At 38.3% G+C, this 15,255-nt stretch overlaps 1 pseudogene across 1 annotated transcript; it reads left to right on the top strand.

Annotated features, from left to right (window-relative positions):
• The first annotated feature begins 4,773 nt into the window (after positions 1-4,773).
• Positions 4,774-14,166, top strand: LOC306853813 (pre-rRNA-processing protein TSR1 homolog; annotated as a pseudogene). Its single transcript, XR_013786061.1, has 14 exons — positions 4,774-4,938; positions 5,217-5,445; positions 6,383-6,517; positions 6,635-7,073; positions 7,735-7,885; positions 8,639-8,818; positions 9,845-10,065; positions 11,635-11,794; positions 11,935-12,038; positions 12,220-12,352; positions 12,565-12,681; positions 12,779-12,919; positions 13,027-13,101; positions 13,879-14,166. The product of XR_013786061.1 is annotated as a pre-rRNA-processing protein TSR1 homolog (transcript).
• The last annotated feature ends 1,089 nt before the right edge of the window (positions 14,167-15,255 follow it).

Genomic DNA, 15,255 nt, shown 5'->3' with positions numbered 1-15,255 from the left:
TGGCAGATTGAACTTCCTCAGCTGGCGAAGGAAGTAGAACCTCTGCTTGGCCTTTTTCACAATAGAGTCAATGTGAATGTCCCACTTCAAGTCCTGAGAAATTGTGGTGCCCAGGAACCTGAATGACTCCACTGCAGTCACAGTGCTGTTCATGATGGTGAGCGGGGAGAGAGCAGGGGGGTTTCTCCTGAAGTCCACGATCATCTCCACTGTTTTGAGCGTGTTAAGCTCCAGGTTGTTAAGACTGCACCAGACAGCCAGCTCCTTAACCTCCTGTCTGTAAGCAGATGCGTCACCGTCCTGCAGGAAGTGTGAATGGTGTTTTTTCAAACCTACAGTAGAACTCATTCAGATCGTCTGCCAGTTGTTGATTCTCCACGGTGCTGGGGGATGGTGTCTTGTAATTGGTGATGTCTTTCAGACCTTTCCACACTGAAGCCGTGTCACTGGAAGAGAATTGGATCCTTAGTTTATCAGAATAATTCCTCTTTGCCACGCTGATCTCCTTTTCCAGTGTGTATTTGGCCTTTTTATACAATACTGTGTCCCCATTCCTGTTATAAGTTAGATGAGTCCTGGTAGGAATGCACATATCTTCACAGAAACTGATATATGATGTTACAGCCTCCAGATGCGCGTGCGCTTAGAATAAAGAGATGATTTTGTTCGCTGGTGTGGACGCTAATATCATTATCTTTATAGTTATCGTCCTTGGTGTGAACAGGCCTTAACAGCCCCTGTGAGTATGATGCAGCTGAACAGTAGGTTAGGGACGTGCCGAAAGAAGCTTCTGAAGCAGTGAGGCTTTTAAAACAAACTGCATTGATGCTTCGAAGCTTTTGACACAGCGCTCTACTGCGCCATCTGGTGGTCAATAACAATTCCTACACCAACTGTGTCATTCAGTTGATTGTTCGTTGGGATGTCATTGTAAAGTTTATTTGTATATTAATAAACATATGTCATTAGCAAGATGGTGGCGCGTTTGTGTGCAGTGATAGAGTTTCCTAATATTATTGTTTATATTATTAAGACTTATGTTCTTCATATGTATTCACATCAAACTTGTGTATTTTTATTAACTTTTATTAACAATAATACACCTCGTAAAAATAAAACGAATAAAAAAACTACATACATATAGGCATGACATGATGGATATAATTATTATATTAATATAAATAGATCGCGCTTTGTGTTTGAGCCCGGCGTGACGTGTCAGTGAGGTAACGAAGGTCACGTGACAGCCTAAATTCAAGCAATGCTCCGGAACATCACTGGCTGTGTTCGAAATGCCATACTATCATACTACTCTTACTATTTCTGCAGCATCCAGTATGTATGCTGCTCATAGTATTCACATTTGCTTTATGCATGAAATACCCGTATGACCTACTATATTTGCCAGAATCTGCTAAATATAACTCCAGTATACTGAAATCAGTACAGAAGCTGTGTTCTCAATGGCATACTATCATACAACTCCTACTATACTGCAGTATGCTGTGTGAATACTGTGAATAGTATGTGAATTTTCTGTATGCATGGAATGCCCGGATTACCTGCTACATTTGCTGAAATTTGATGTATGCATCTGAAGACGCTGCGTGGGGTACTGTTTCCCAGAATGCAACGCACTCCATGTGACCTGACCTTTCATCTTCAAACGCGCGAGTGAACTGGAGGCGGGGAATAATAATTATAAATGTTTTCTGGAAAGATCTGTCCGGATACATTACTGTTAAACTTGTTGCTAATTTTTCTTTGTTGTGGAAAGATGTACTGTTTGGTTTCCATGATAATAAAAGTAAAAAACAGAAAGAAATATACCTAATTAATCTGTTGATCATTTTAGGGAAATTTCATATTCACAAAGCCAAATTTAGTAATTCTAAACCTTCTTTTATTGCTTTTGGTAAGGAGACGGAACAGTACATCAAATCCATCCATGATTCAAAAAATAAGGCTGCTAAAACCATTCAGTTGTGCTCTATCTTTAATGTATTTATTTGAAACTCCCCCTGGCTCTGCTCTTGTTTATATATTTTTTTCTGACTCTATTTGTGTATTCTTACTTCTTGTTAAAAAAAATAAAATTATAAATTATAAATTATAAATGTTACACTTGTATATATGCACGTTTATACATATAGGCCTACATATACATGTAATCTACAAACTATCGCTGTGCATTTCAAAACAATATCATTTGTAGGACATAAATTGTACTTTAATCTCTATGGCACTTTTCCGATCAAGTCAAATGACGTCACCTTTATCTCTATAGCGCTTTATACATTGTTTCAAAGATATTACATAATAATATTAATATTTCAGTAATATAATATATAAATAAATTATATATATAACTAGAATTAATATTTCAATAAAGCAAACAGAATTAAGTTCCGATGCAAACAGCTCTAAAAAGAAATGGAGTGTATTTACTCTAATTTGTTGTCAGAGGCTATTTACATTAACTCCGCCCACCAATGCCTGCCTGTGATAAACAGCTCTGCAGAAGACACGTGTATTTCTGTAGAATCAGTGGCGGAGAGAGTAACAGATACGAGCTGCTGTTGATCCGAGTTCGATTTCGGCTTTTGTCAAACTCGTGCAACTCCTTTTCCCATCACATACCAGATCAGAAAGGCATTTATTTTCAATAAAAAATTAAGTAAATATTTGAAAAGTGGAGATTAAACACCTCATTAATAATACAGTGTGCTTAGCTGTTAGTAGGTTTTTGTCCCAATAAAGTGGCGTTCATCAAATAAAATGTATGATAATTTACACTAAAATGTTGTTGTCTAATATGTTATTGCATACTGTTTTATAATGTACTACAGTATAAATATCTGCCACCTAACTACTATTTGCACTTAGTGTAATTAGATTATATCACTTTTTCCACTTAGTGTAACTGCCAAAAATATTGTTCAGTTAAAGACAGCTCATTCAGTTCAGTCTATAGCCTATGTAAAGTTATTCAATTATGAAATGAGTTCAATTGGCCAATATTGTTTACTAGTATGAAGCCTTAATAACAAGCCTTTGAAAAAATAATAGTTAGCACATGTGTTTGTAAGGTAACCTTCACAGCTGTGCTGAATTAATGTTTGTATTTGTCATGTGACAATTAAGCATACTACTCTGAAATATTTGTTGCTTATTGTATACTGTTTCACACACTATTCTTTAAAAAATAGTAGGCAGTATACCAGTGGCGGCTGGTGAAAAATATTTTAGGTGGGGCTGTTTGTGCTCCTCCCCCAGAAAAATTTTAATTTCATAGATGTGATTTCCTGCATTCTAGTGCATTTTAGGCCACCCATGTCCCTTGCTTATACCAATAAAATAACTCAAACCAGTCAATACCAATGGTCTAAAAAGACAATATTATTTGAACTGCCATGTAGAAATCAACAGTTTCACAGGTAATGATAATGAACAAGTTTCATGTTTATTATGCTCCGTGTCCAGATAGAAAAAGTGCAAACGCATAACGATAAATTATTATAGGAAATACAACAATCTAGTTCTTTAATCAATCCCCAACTGTAGACTACATATCTTTACAGTTCACTGTAGACAAATTGGATAATGGATAACAGTCTGTGTTGATACTAGAGAAAGAGAGAAGGCTCTCAAAGAAAGCGTGGGACAACATTCTTGAAGAACACCAAGTATGAGAAGAAAAATTATTTTAACATTTTAACTAGTATGAAACACAGTAATCCAGCTCAGAACTTCGAAACAAAAAAAGCAAAGCAAACATACAGTTACATTCCTATTGAGATCACTATTTTAATGGCAAATGTGTGTGAAACGTGGTGTGTGACTGTGAGTGAGAGAGAGAGACTGAGTGAGTAAGAGAATGACAGCATAAAAATGAATACGCTATATTCACTCAAAATTGTGGCAACAGATTACAAGCAATATTATTAAATACATTTAACAAATTAAAATTGAGTAATAATTAATCTAATTAATTCCTTAAAAGTTAACCATTTAAAATCAGTAAAATTTACAAAAACTGTTTTTAAACAAAAATATCTGAATTAAGAATTCTTTCCTTTTTTTATTTACATTAATGCTACTCGACGTCGTCGGCGCTGCCATACTGCACTCGCACTCCTCTGAGGTAATGTCACGCGCAGCAGGTGCACTGCTCTAATCTTGGTACTAGGGGCGATATTTTCAGCGCCCCCAAACCATAAAATTCGACGACGATGATTGGCAAAATATAAACTTTTTTGCGTAGCAACAGGGGAACCATTGGCTTAAATTCCAGCACTGTAGGGCTGAGCGAACTGGCGCCCAGGGAAGACAGCCTATTGGCTACTACTACACCAACATGAAGTGAATGGAAATATCATTCTGGAGAGTTCTAAACACATTCTAAAGTAAAACCATTAATAGCATGTCATTAACACAGATCATTTTTCAAAATGAGAGATTATTAAAAACTTCTTATTATTAAATAAAAAAATAAATAAAAATAAAAAACTGGCAGGGAGGTCGGCGCCCCAGCGCCCTCTATGGGCGAGCCGCTGCTGCAGTATACACTGTGTACTGGGCAGTAAGCAGTATGCCGTAAGCAAGTATGCCATTTCGAACACAGCCACTGTTTCGAAAACTCGGGACATGTGTCCACCATCCCTACAGTAGGTGGCACGCGCGCACTTTCTTACTCAGTGGTGATTCTGCAGAAGGAAAGCCAGGCATGTGGATAAGATGTCATAAAAGTTTACATGTGCGGCATGACAGAAAATGGCTGCAGGAGGCGAGCAGCAGCAGGCGCACAGACCTGGGGCTTATAAACAGAAAAACAAACAGCACAAGCATGGACAACACCGAACTAAAGGCGAGATCGGGAGGGAAAACAAGAGTATGTGTGATGAGTTTATCTTAAAATACACGCGCGGGAACCGTCACGTGAGCAGTGCCTGTCTGACTGAACGTGTTTAAAGACCCGAGGCGTGATCAAGTAGAGTTAATATTAAAGTGATTCTGTGCATATAGTTTATACGTTTAACTTGAGCCCTGCTGACAAAAGCTAGCCTAGGATGCTTGATGATCTTAACGATTTAAGCTGGTCTCCTAGCCGGAACAGCTCAAAAGTGTCTCATTAATACAATACAGTCTTCTACAGGGATTACAGTCTAGAGATTAGCTGACTAACTCGTCTCTTTTTGTGTTGATGATGGTGGCAGGTGCTGACAGAGAAAAGGAAGCTGGGCAGCAGGGATGGACCCCCTCATCTGGTGGCAGTCATAGCCCTTCATACAGGAGTGGATGCCGGGGCTGTCACAAAAATATTGAGAGGTGAAGGAGTTGGTGGTGTGGTGCATGAAGATCAAGGAGTCATTGGGGCCAAGGACAGTTTTGGTCTCGTCCTCCCCCGCTTTAAACAGAGATTGATTTTCTACAGGCCAGACACAGGTAAATAAGTGCTAATGATGCACAGTGGAGTTTCAAATGTTTGACAATATACTACTGTTGCTCCAACAGTGACAAACGCCAAGTGATTCTACAGAAATCATTCTAATATGCTGATTTGGTTTTCAAGAAACATTATTATCAATGTTGAGAACACTTGTGCTGCTTAATATTTTTATGGAAATCACGATTCATGATTTTTCATGATTTTTTGAATGGGACATTCAAAAGCTCAGCATTTATTTAAAATAGAAATCTTTTGTAACATTATAAATGTCTTTAATTTCACTTTTGATCAATTTAATGAAATATTTCTTCCAAAAAGTGCAGATATTTAAGAAACGCATGTACGAATTTAACTGCATTGTGAAGTTGAAGTATACTAATTATGACACGACGTCTTTGTCAGAACTAATTTTACTTTTATGCAATAATATTGTATTTTTAGATGATCTATGAAGTCATTAACTATTTTGTAAAATGATTTGCAAAAGTGTGCTTGTATTTAAGGATGCACAATGTATAGATAGATACTATATAAAATAAATACAACATTGATATACTATATTGGTACTAAATTAGTTATCAGCTTATATTAGAGATTTTTTTTAAATGAATTTTTCATTTAATACTTTGTCAATATTCTCCTAATTGTGCATGCTTGTTTCCCCTATTTTTAAATTTAGATTACCATTGTTGTCATCTTATAATTTAATAGCCCTGTTAAATGTTGTTTTTAGCTAATCTCTCTCTCTCTCTCTCTCTCTCTCTATGTATAATTTAATTCATGTTTTATTTTAAATGAATGTAGGCAAAGTTGTATAGAATTTGTTTTTTAAATTAACATATGTGTTATATTTTCTGTGTTTTGTTTTTCTCTATATTACAAGTGTGGCACATACATTTTTGGGCTATGATTAAAGGCCATGTCTCATTCCAGCTGACTTGCATTCACTCCTGGATGTGGCAAAGATTGCAGACAGTTTGGTGTTTGTGTTGGAGTCGACTGAAGGTTGGGACAGCTATGGAGAATACTGTCTGTCCTGTCTCTTTGCACAGGGCTTGCCAAGTCACGGTAAGATATGTTTGGAAATGATCAGTTATACAGTTTAGCAGTCATTATGCACAGATATTTAACAGAATATCACAATTGACCAATAAGAATCAAATCATCTTCCTCTTTGCCCTGCAGCACTGGTGTGTCAGGGAGTGGCTGATCTAGCAGTGAAGAGTCTCGGAGAGTGCTCTCCCGATTGGTAGAGTCTCATTTCCCAGATGCTCGTCTCTTCTCTATGGATAGCGAGCAGGATGCTACTCTGTTGCTGAGGCACCTGTCAGCACAGAAGCAGAGACGGTTGGGCTTCCGCTCTCGCCGCTCGCACCTGCTGGCTCAGAGAGCCACATATAAACCCAACACCAGCCAGAATGAGACAGGGGGCCCAGCCACAGGGTTAGGGACCCTCTGTGTGTCAGGATATATTCGAGGCTCTCCTCTGCAAGTCAACAGGCTGGTGCATATCACAGGTCATGGAGACTTTCAGCTCAGCCAGATCGATGCTCCTGCAGATCCTCTACCCATCGTGACAGCAGCTTCTCGACCGGTGAAGCCAGGACGAGACGTCGAGATGATGGTTAGGAGGCTACGATTTTGTTGTAATAGGGGTTTATTGTCATTTATTTGTTCATCATTTCATAAGAGGGTTTATAACTTATCAATGTGGAACTTTTTTAGTCATAAATTGCAAGTTCAACACCGTATCCTAACCAGGCTCAACAAGTGAGAAAAGCAGTGATTCTTAAACCTTTTGACTCCAAGGCCCCCTATTGTCCACAACAATATTTGAAGCCCACTACCTCCTCAATCTGAAGGCTTAATGATGCCCTTAATATTAATGGCCCCCTTAATTAATGGATAAATTAGAAGGATTAATTATTACTGGTGTGAAGAATTATAAAAATTTATTCACAATTTGTAATCGAAATGATATTTTAGAGCTTGGTTTTAGTAGAAAAAGTATATTCATTGTAAAAATGCCTATGGCAGTTTTCCAAGTCTAGAAATAACACGTTTATAATTAATTTAAATGGTTGAGAAACACTGAATAAAATCCCTCATTGAAAACTCATTGGTTAATTACATTATAGTTGCCTGTAATTTTGTCCTATCATGTAGCACTTTTACTTTAACTGTGGACTGACTGCTTTCTTGATGCTGAAGACTTAATTTGTTGTACCTAATTGATTTATTGTATGATGTTTATTGGTTTATTTTTCTTTGTACATGTTCTGTAGGATGGTGGTGATGGGGATATGAATGGGGATGTTCGGGTGTTGATGAAAGCAGACCCTGAGAAGAGGGAGAGCTTGCAGGCGGAGGCAGAAGTGGATCCCATGGATGGGGAACAAACGTGGCCCACAGAAGCAGAGCTGGAGGAGGCAGAAGGTACTGTATTACCCTGTTCAAACCAGGTGTATTATTGATAATTAAAAGTATTAAAAACATTTTGTTAATTGAAATAAAATATAAATATTGGATAAAAAAAACTGCAAATAAAAATTTGAAAGGTTGCCTTTGCAACTAACTGTAATAAGTTGAAGTTCAAACTTATTTGCTGGAAAATAAATAAAAACTGAAATATAAATAAGTTAAACATAAATAGTAATATTAAAGAATCTAAAATTAAAATAAAAGCCAAAAACAAAAATAAAAGCTAATTCATAATATTAATTAAACTATTATTATAGATAAATGATAGTAAAATAACATTGAACACTGACAGCGTCAAATCAGATATCAATCCTGTATTTCCTTTTTAGTGTCCAGTGACTGCAATGCAATATTGCAGCATCCAGTCGAAATGAATACATCTGATCCATCTCTTTGAGATAATTTATTGAAGTGTCAGCAAGATGGAGATTTTAATATAATGTGAGTGGCTTCATTGTTCTATATGATTTGTGTCTGCCCACATACCGGATATAAATGACTGCATTCAGAGCGAGTTCAGATCATACTTTAACTTCTCATCTTGTTCATGATATGACGCATTATGCACCGCTGCAACTCATATACAAAGACTTTTCTCCTCCAGAATATTTGTTTTTAGCTCAGGAATTGATGGATTGTCACAGAAAAAAATTATGGACAATACTGATATTTTGCAAACTATTGATGTGATCTATTCATTATATGCAGAGGCCAGAAAGAAAAGGAGAGTGATGACAGTACCAAAGGGGACGTCCGACTACCAGGCCACATGGATCATTGAATGATGCTGAGCAGGGGGAGGATGATGATGACGTTGAAAGCTGCTATGATGATGATGATGAAGATGGGGTGATGGAAGATGAAATGGATGGTGGTAATGAATTTCAGGTGGGTTTTTATTATTTTAATACAGTGCAGTCACAGGTTTTTAATGTGTTTTTTTTTTTTTTTTCTCCATATGATACAAATTTCCAATTTGTTTGTTTTGTTTGATAGACCCAGGTGAATTGTGTAAATCGGAAGGAAAAAAAATTGTTATTGTTTGGGGCGGGGAGGGGGTTCAATGTTTTCCTTGTTTTTCGTCTTTAGCTGATCACATTCTTGATTGTAGGTTTCTTTTTATTCTATAAACAATGACACCTCACACCCTGGGAAGAAAGCAGGTTTTGTTTTGTATATTTGTTGCTTGGCAACCAGTGAGGTGGCAGCAGAAGTGACTAACCAGGAGCGAGCTTGGCAAAAGCGGGTTAAACCCAAGACTGCCGATAACGATTGAAGGTCTAAAAGTCAGAAGGATGAGATAGAGGGTGGGCACGGCACGGGCGGAACAGTGCATACGTGACTGTGCGCTTCGTGGTGGAGAGGCACTGTTTGTTTTCTCAATATCTGCTGCTTGGCCTTAGTGCCAGGCATCTCGACGCAACAATAGTGTTTGGAGAGGGAGTCCCGAGAGAAGCCTTCAGTCTTCCTGCTCTTTGGACAGAACTTCCTGTCCAGACTTGCGGAGGGGTCGGCCATTTATTTATACCAGCTGGGGTTGAAAGAACAAGGGGAAGCTTGACAAGTATGGAAGCTCTGGTCCATTTATTTTCTTTAATCATAATTAGCATGCGTTTGAAGTCTTGGGGCACACCAAAGGAGACTTTTCAATGCAAGATGTTAACAATAGGGAAATGGTACTACAGATGATTACAGAGATTATTTTTATTACTGCACCTGCGATTGTTCTGCAGGTTGACCCCACAGGGGGGTTTATGCACCCCAGCGGTATGTCTTGTCCTTTTCCCCATCTCAGTCATTCGGCTGTCTGTTTAGTGGACTTCAAAGAAGTGGCGGGTTTTGTTTGGGTTTGCTAGACTCTACATGGATGTATGTCTAGAGAAATGTTTTTACATGCTTCTCTTCCTCTCGAAGGATGCTGGGTCTGAATGCGCTTCTGAAGGAGATGATGACGAAGGGGAAGAAGAGGAGGAGGAGATCAGTTCCACAGGACGCACTGGAGCCGATCAGAAGTATGACGAAGGCATGGATGAGGCCGAGGAGGGAGAGGGGCTGAGGAGATACAGAGAGGCACGTGCCAATGAGATGTTCCCTGATGAAGTCGACACTCCCCTAGATGTCCCAGCCAAGACACGGTAAGATGCAGGACAGTTCCAGCCATGTAAAAGGAACGTTCACATGAAAACAAAATTATTTTTTTTCACTTATGTTGTTCCAACTTGTTTTTTTTGTCTGTGGAACACAAATTACTTACGAGATCTTTTTTCATACAATGACAGGCCTTTGATGAGCAGATAATCATGCATGTTGCATGTTATGGCCAGTATTTAAAAAAAAACAAAAAAAGTTAGGCATCATAGTATTATGTTTACTGTGAAAATTTGGATATGTATTTGGATATCTGCTCAAAATTACATTTAACAGTGTTGTTTAATTAAAAAAAATAAATAAATTAAAAATCATTAGTCTTTTAAAAGATTAAATCAGGGGTGTCAAAATCATGCTGCGTTCCAGGCAACCCATAACCCGTGTTTTTCCAACCTTCTACCCGTGAAAGTGCACTGGAACGGCAGTCAAACCCGTGACTTCCCACCCCGTGAACTCGTACTAGATTGATGTACTCTCAGTTCCGCGCTCTGACGTTACATAGCCTGCGAAACAACAATGGCAGCCCCTACAGATGCATTTCCAAAATATACAAATTATGCGCTGTTTTTCCTCCTCTGTTTCCCTTAAATAAGCAAGGAAGCACCTTTGGCGATAGAAATTATTGTAAATGAGCATAAGCCCCATACGGTTCGCCATGCTGGTTTGTTTACATCTAGCTACCACAATTCCTTGCGCTCAGGCAGTTTGGCGTGACTTGCCTGGAACGCTACAAAGTCGTGGTTAGAAGTCGTGACTTACAGGCTCAAAAACCTGCCTGGAACGCAGCATCAATTCCTGGAGGGCCGGAGCCCTGCAGAGTTTAGATTCAACCCTAATTAAACGCACCTGATCCAACTAATCAAGTCCTTCAGGCTTAATTGAAAACTGCGTAGTATGCGTGTTGGAGCTGGGTTGGAATAAAACTGCTGGGCTGCAGCCCTCCAGGAACTGAGTTTGACACCCCTGGATTAAATGATCGTTAGATGATGGTAAAGGTAATACTAAGTTAAATATTTTATGCCCACCAAGGCTGTATTTGTTTGATAAAAAGATAGTAAAACAGTAATGTTGTAAAATATTAATGCAATTTAAGACAACTGTTTTATGTAATGTAATTAGTAAAAATGTAATTTATTACTCTGATGGCAAAGCTGAATTTTCAGCAGCCAATTACACCAGTCTTCAGTGTCACATGATCCTTCAAATCATTCTGATATGCTAATTTGGTGCTCAAGAAATAATGCTGCTTAATACTTTTGTTGAAACTGTGATGCATTTTTTTCCTCAGGAAAAGTTCAGAAGATAAAATTCAGTCGTGGTATTGAAGGTGGAGAGAGTGCTGGTTATTCACTCCCCCCACCTACAATCCCTGCCGGCCTGAGACTCGAACTCGCAACCTTTGAATTACGAGTCCGACTCTCTAACCATTAGGCCACGACTTCCCCACGATTTAATGCATCCTTGCTGAATAAAAGTATTAATTAAAAGTAATATTTGATGCCAAACTTCTGAATGGTGGTAGTAGTATATGTATGTGGTCTGTTCTGTATCTTCAGGTTTCAGAAGTTCAGAGGTCTGAAGAGTTTCCGCTCCTCCCCATGGGACCCCCTGGAGAATCTGCCTCCTGATTACTCGCGCATCTACCAGTTCCAGAACTTTGAGCGCATGCGCCGCCGAATACTAGCAGATGCCGCTAGTGAGGAGGAAGGAGCAATGGTTTGTATGGGGGGGAAAGGGAGTGAAAGGGGTGTTGTTTAGAGAGTTCTCACGAATATCTTGTTTTTTTCCCAGAAATGTTGGTGTTTCACTGTTTACCAAAGGAATTTTATTTGGAAATCCACCTTTTTTTCCTGCAGGAAGGCTGGTATGTGACTCTTCATATTGTGGATGTTCCTCCCTCAGTAACTTTCAAACCGGCAAACCGTTAGTTCTAGTGTCCCTGCTACCACATGAACAGAAGGTACTTGCAACTTAGAGGATTTTTAAATATTTTATGAGTAATTACTTATCATCAAATTTTCCAAAAGGGTTAAATGTCCTAGTGATGCTTGTGTTTTGAAATACAGTAGTAGCGTTCAGTTTAAAGGCATTCTTTTCACAAATGATTATAGTCAGTATTGAAATAATTGTCTATTTTGCAGATGTCAGTGATGCATATGTTGGTGCGGCAGCACCCGAGCAACACAGAATCAGTGAAGTCTAAAGAAGACCTGGTGTTTCAATGCGGTTTTAGACGCTTCAGAGCTTCAGCCATCTTCTCACAGCACACTTCTGGTAATAAGAGATCATGTTCTTCATATTTATGTCTCTCTTTATAGGATTGATTTGTTTCTGAATAAGTTGTGTCAGTCTCAAAATACGATCTTTGGGTAAACTATGCTTTTAAATAATTTTTTTTTTGTTCACATGATGTATCTGACAGGTTTAAGTCCCAATAAATGCCCTTAAATGATATTACAGTCTGTTTTTGTTTTTTTTGTTTTCAGCTGATAAACACAAGATGGAGCGGTTTCTGGGTCCTGATGCTCCTACAGTGATGTCTGTCTATGCCCCCATTACCTTCCCCACCGCAGGTGTTCTGGTCTTCAAACACTGAGACAATGGTGGGGAGAATCATACAAAACATTTCAACTCAAAAAGAGAACTGCCTTCACCAGTACAGCATGTGGTAAAGCTTTTTTTGTTTTACATTTACCATAGGTATGCAGGACCTGGTGGTCACAGGCACTCTTTTGAGCTGTGATCCTCAGCGTGTGGTGTTGAAGAGAATCGTGCTGAGCGGACACCCTTTCAAAATCAATCGGCGCTCTGCTGTGGTCCGTTACATGTTCTTCAACAGAGGTGAGAAGGAAGGCGTTAGTCATTTCCTCTGTTTACCTTTTAGATGTGTGTGTGTGTAGAGGTCTAACAAAGATTGAGTCCAACATTAAAGCACTTCTCTTTTGCAGATGATATTTTGTGGTTTAAGCCAGTAGAACTTCGTACAAAATGGGGACGAAGAGGACACATCAAGGAAGCATTAGGTAAGGAACAAAATATTAATTGTGGAGAAACTTTCCATTTACTAGTGTTTTAAACAAGAAAAACAGCTCAAAGATTGATACATATTCAACCCTTTAGATCGCAAGAGATTTTTTTTTATTTTTTTTTTATTTATTTTTTTTAGGATTATAATCTTAAATTTAATTAACTTATTTTTATTATTATTGTTTATTTGTAATCCATAATTATTAATAAAAATAGTTGTTTATTAATATAGTTAATCATCATTATTTTTAAGTCTTGTTTTTACTAATAATTACAAAATAATTAGGTGTTTAAGCTTATTATTATTATTATTAATAGTAGTATTAATATTAATTTTATTATTCATTATAAAAAATTGCCAAGATCAGAAATAAAATAAATTAATCAGTCATGAATATTGGACATTTATACAATTTGTTTCTTTTAAAATGCATTGATCTTGCCAAGAAAATAGCGATAGATGCTGGTATGTCAATAAAAATAAACGCATAAATACAAAAATAATCAGTTTTGTTTGTTTAACAATATTACTAAAACAATATTGGTAATTTTATTTATTATAGATTAAATCCTAAATTGGGCAGAAAATATACAGGCTACAGTAAAATATAAAGAAAATATAAGGACTTTGAATGATTGTAACAATGCACTAGCTGGTCTAGTTTTAAATTGGGGAGAAAAAGGTAAAAGTACATTCTTAAAACAATGTGGAATGTTAGGTACCACTGACTCAAAGTATGTTCTGACTCCCTTTTATTTGTGTGCTTTCGCAGGTACTCATGGCCACATGAAGTGTGTTTTTGACAATCAGCTGCGCTCTCAGGACACAGTGCTGATGAACCTGTATAAGAGGGTGTATCCGCACTGGACCTACGTCCCCGCCCCTCTGCCCTGGGTCAATAGAGAGCCGCCACCGGCCCTCTGCGACACTGACATGGAGTAGAAGCAGGAAGTTATGAACTGAATGCAATGGAAACATAACATGACACTTGCTGCCTGTGTCACAGGATACTCTGGTATTGATTCTCTGTGCTCTAATTGACTATTAAATGTCTATATATAATTTCTGTGCTTGTTTTAGTGTTCTTGAAGCATTTTCCATAAAAAGGTCCCTTAGTGGCCACTAGATGGCAAACATGTATTAGTGGAAGTGGTTTCCTTCCACAGACATGAAATGTTAAATATCTTATTGAGGCAATCTGACAAGTCTGGGATGTTTTTAACCAATGTCATTACAAATAATGGCATTGCTTATTTACAGCCTCAGGTTGACAAATCAACCCATGAAATAATTTCTCAAACACAAATTTTTTTTATTAGTCACTAAACGCATCCTTAGCAGTGTTGCGGAATAGCGCAGAACTAAATTCCAGCCTAAACCCAAAGTGAGAGTGTCTCGTGATTTTATAAGAGAGGCAGTGGCGAAAACCCGCATCTAAACTCTTTGTAAACACTGTCATTGCAATCTTTTATTTCTCATCATTTAGCTCAAACCAAACCTCATGCTGGAATATTATCTCCCTCAAGTATGTCCTCACTGCAGCCCTTACTGTCCTCTGGCTGCCATCGTTCAGAATCGCTGGCAACGGTGAGGGATGATTATCGCTGGTGAGCGAATGCATAGTGACCATAATTTATGCTGCGATGCTGCCATATGCAGATGACAGCGAGGTTCTATGGGCCTTTATGGCGCAGATGGAGCGTGTATGTGTGCTGTTATTCTCCTTCGTTCCTGCAGACTCTTCCACCACTCCCTCTCCCTGGTGGTTCCCTGACCTGAAGCCCCCTTTTCACCACCATCTACACTCTCTCACACAGGGAGCGTGACCCTCTGTTGTTTTCTTGCCGGATCCCCAAATGCTTTACAGTTGTTTTTTTTTCTCTCTCTCTCTCTCTCTCTCTCTGCGCTCCCTTCCCTCGCTCTTCTGAGAAACAATGATTTATGAATTGTAATATTCATCATAAAACAGTTCTCTTGCATGCTTGCAGCTACGTGATTCATCCCCAGGTTCTGTTGGGACCACACCGCAGACGCATGCCAATATGTCTGGGAAAAGAGAAGGTGAAGCTTTGGGCTCAAAAAACACAACGTGATCCAAGAAATGGGGTATCAAAAGTTCAATATGTACATTTTTATCCTGTGCTGTGAA

This window comes from Barbus barbus, assembly GCF_936440315.1.
Source record: "Barbus barbus genome assembly, chromosome: 34".
NCBI lineage: Eukaryota > Metazoa > Chordata > Actinopteri > Cypriniformes > Cyprinidae > Barbus > Barbus barbus.
The sequence above is the reverse complement of the archived record's forward strand: the minus strand, read 5'-3'. Positions and strand labels throughout refer to the sequence as shown.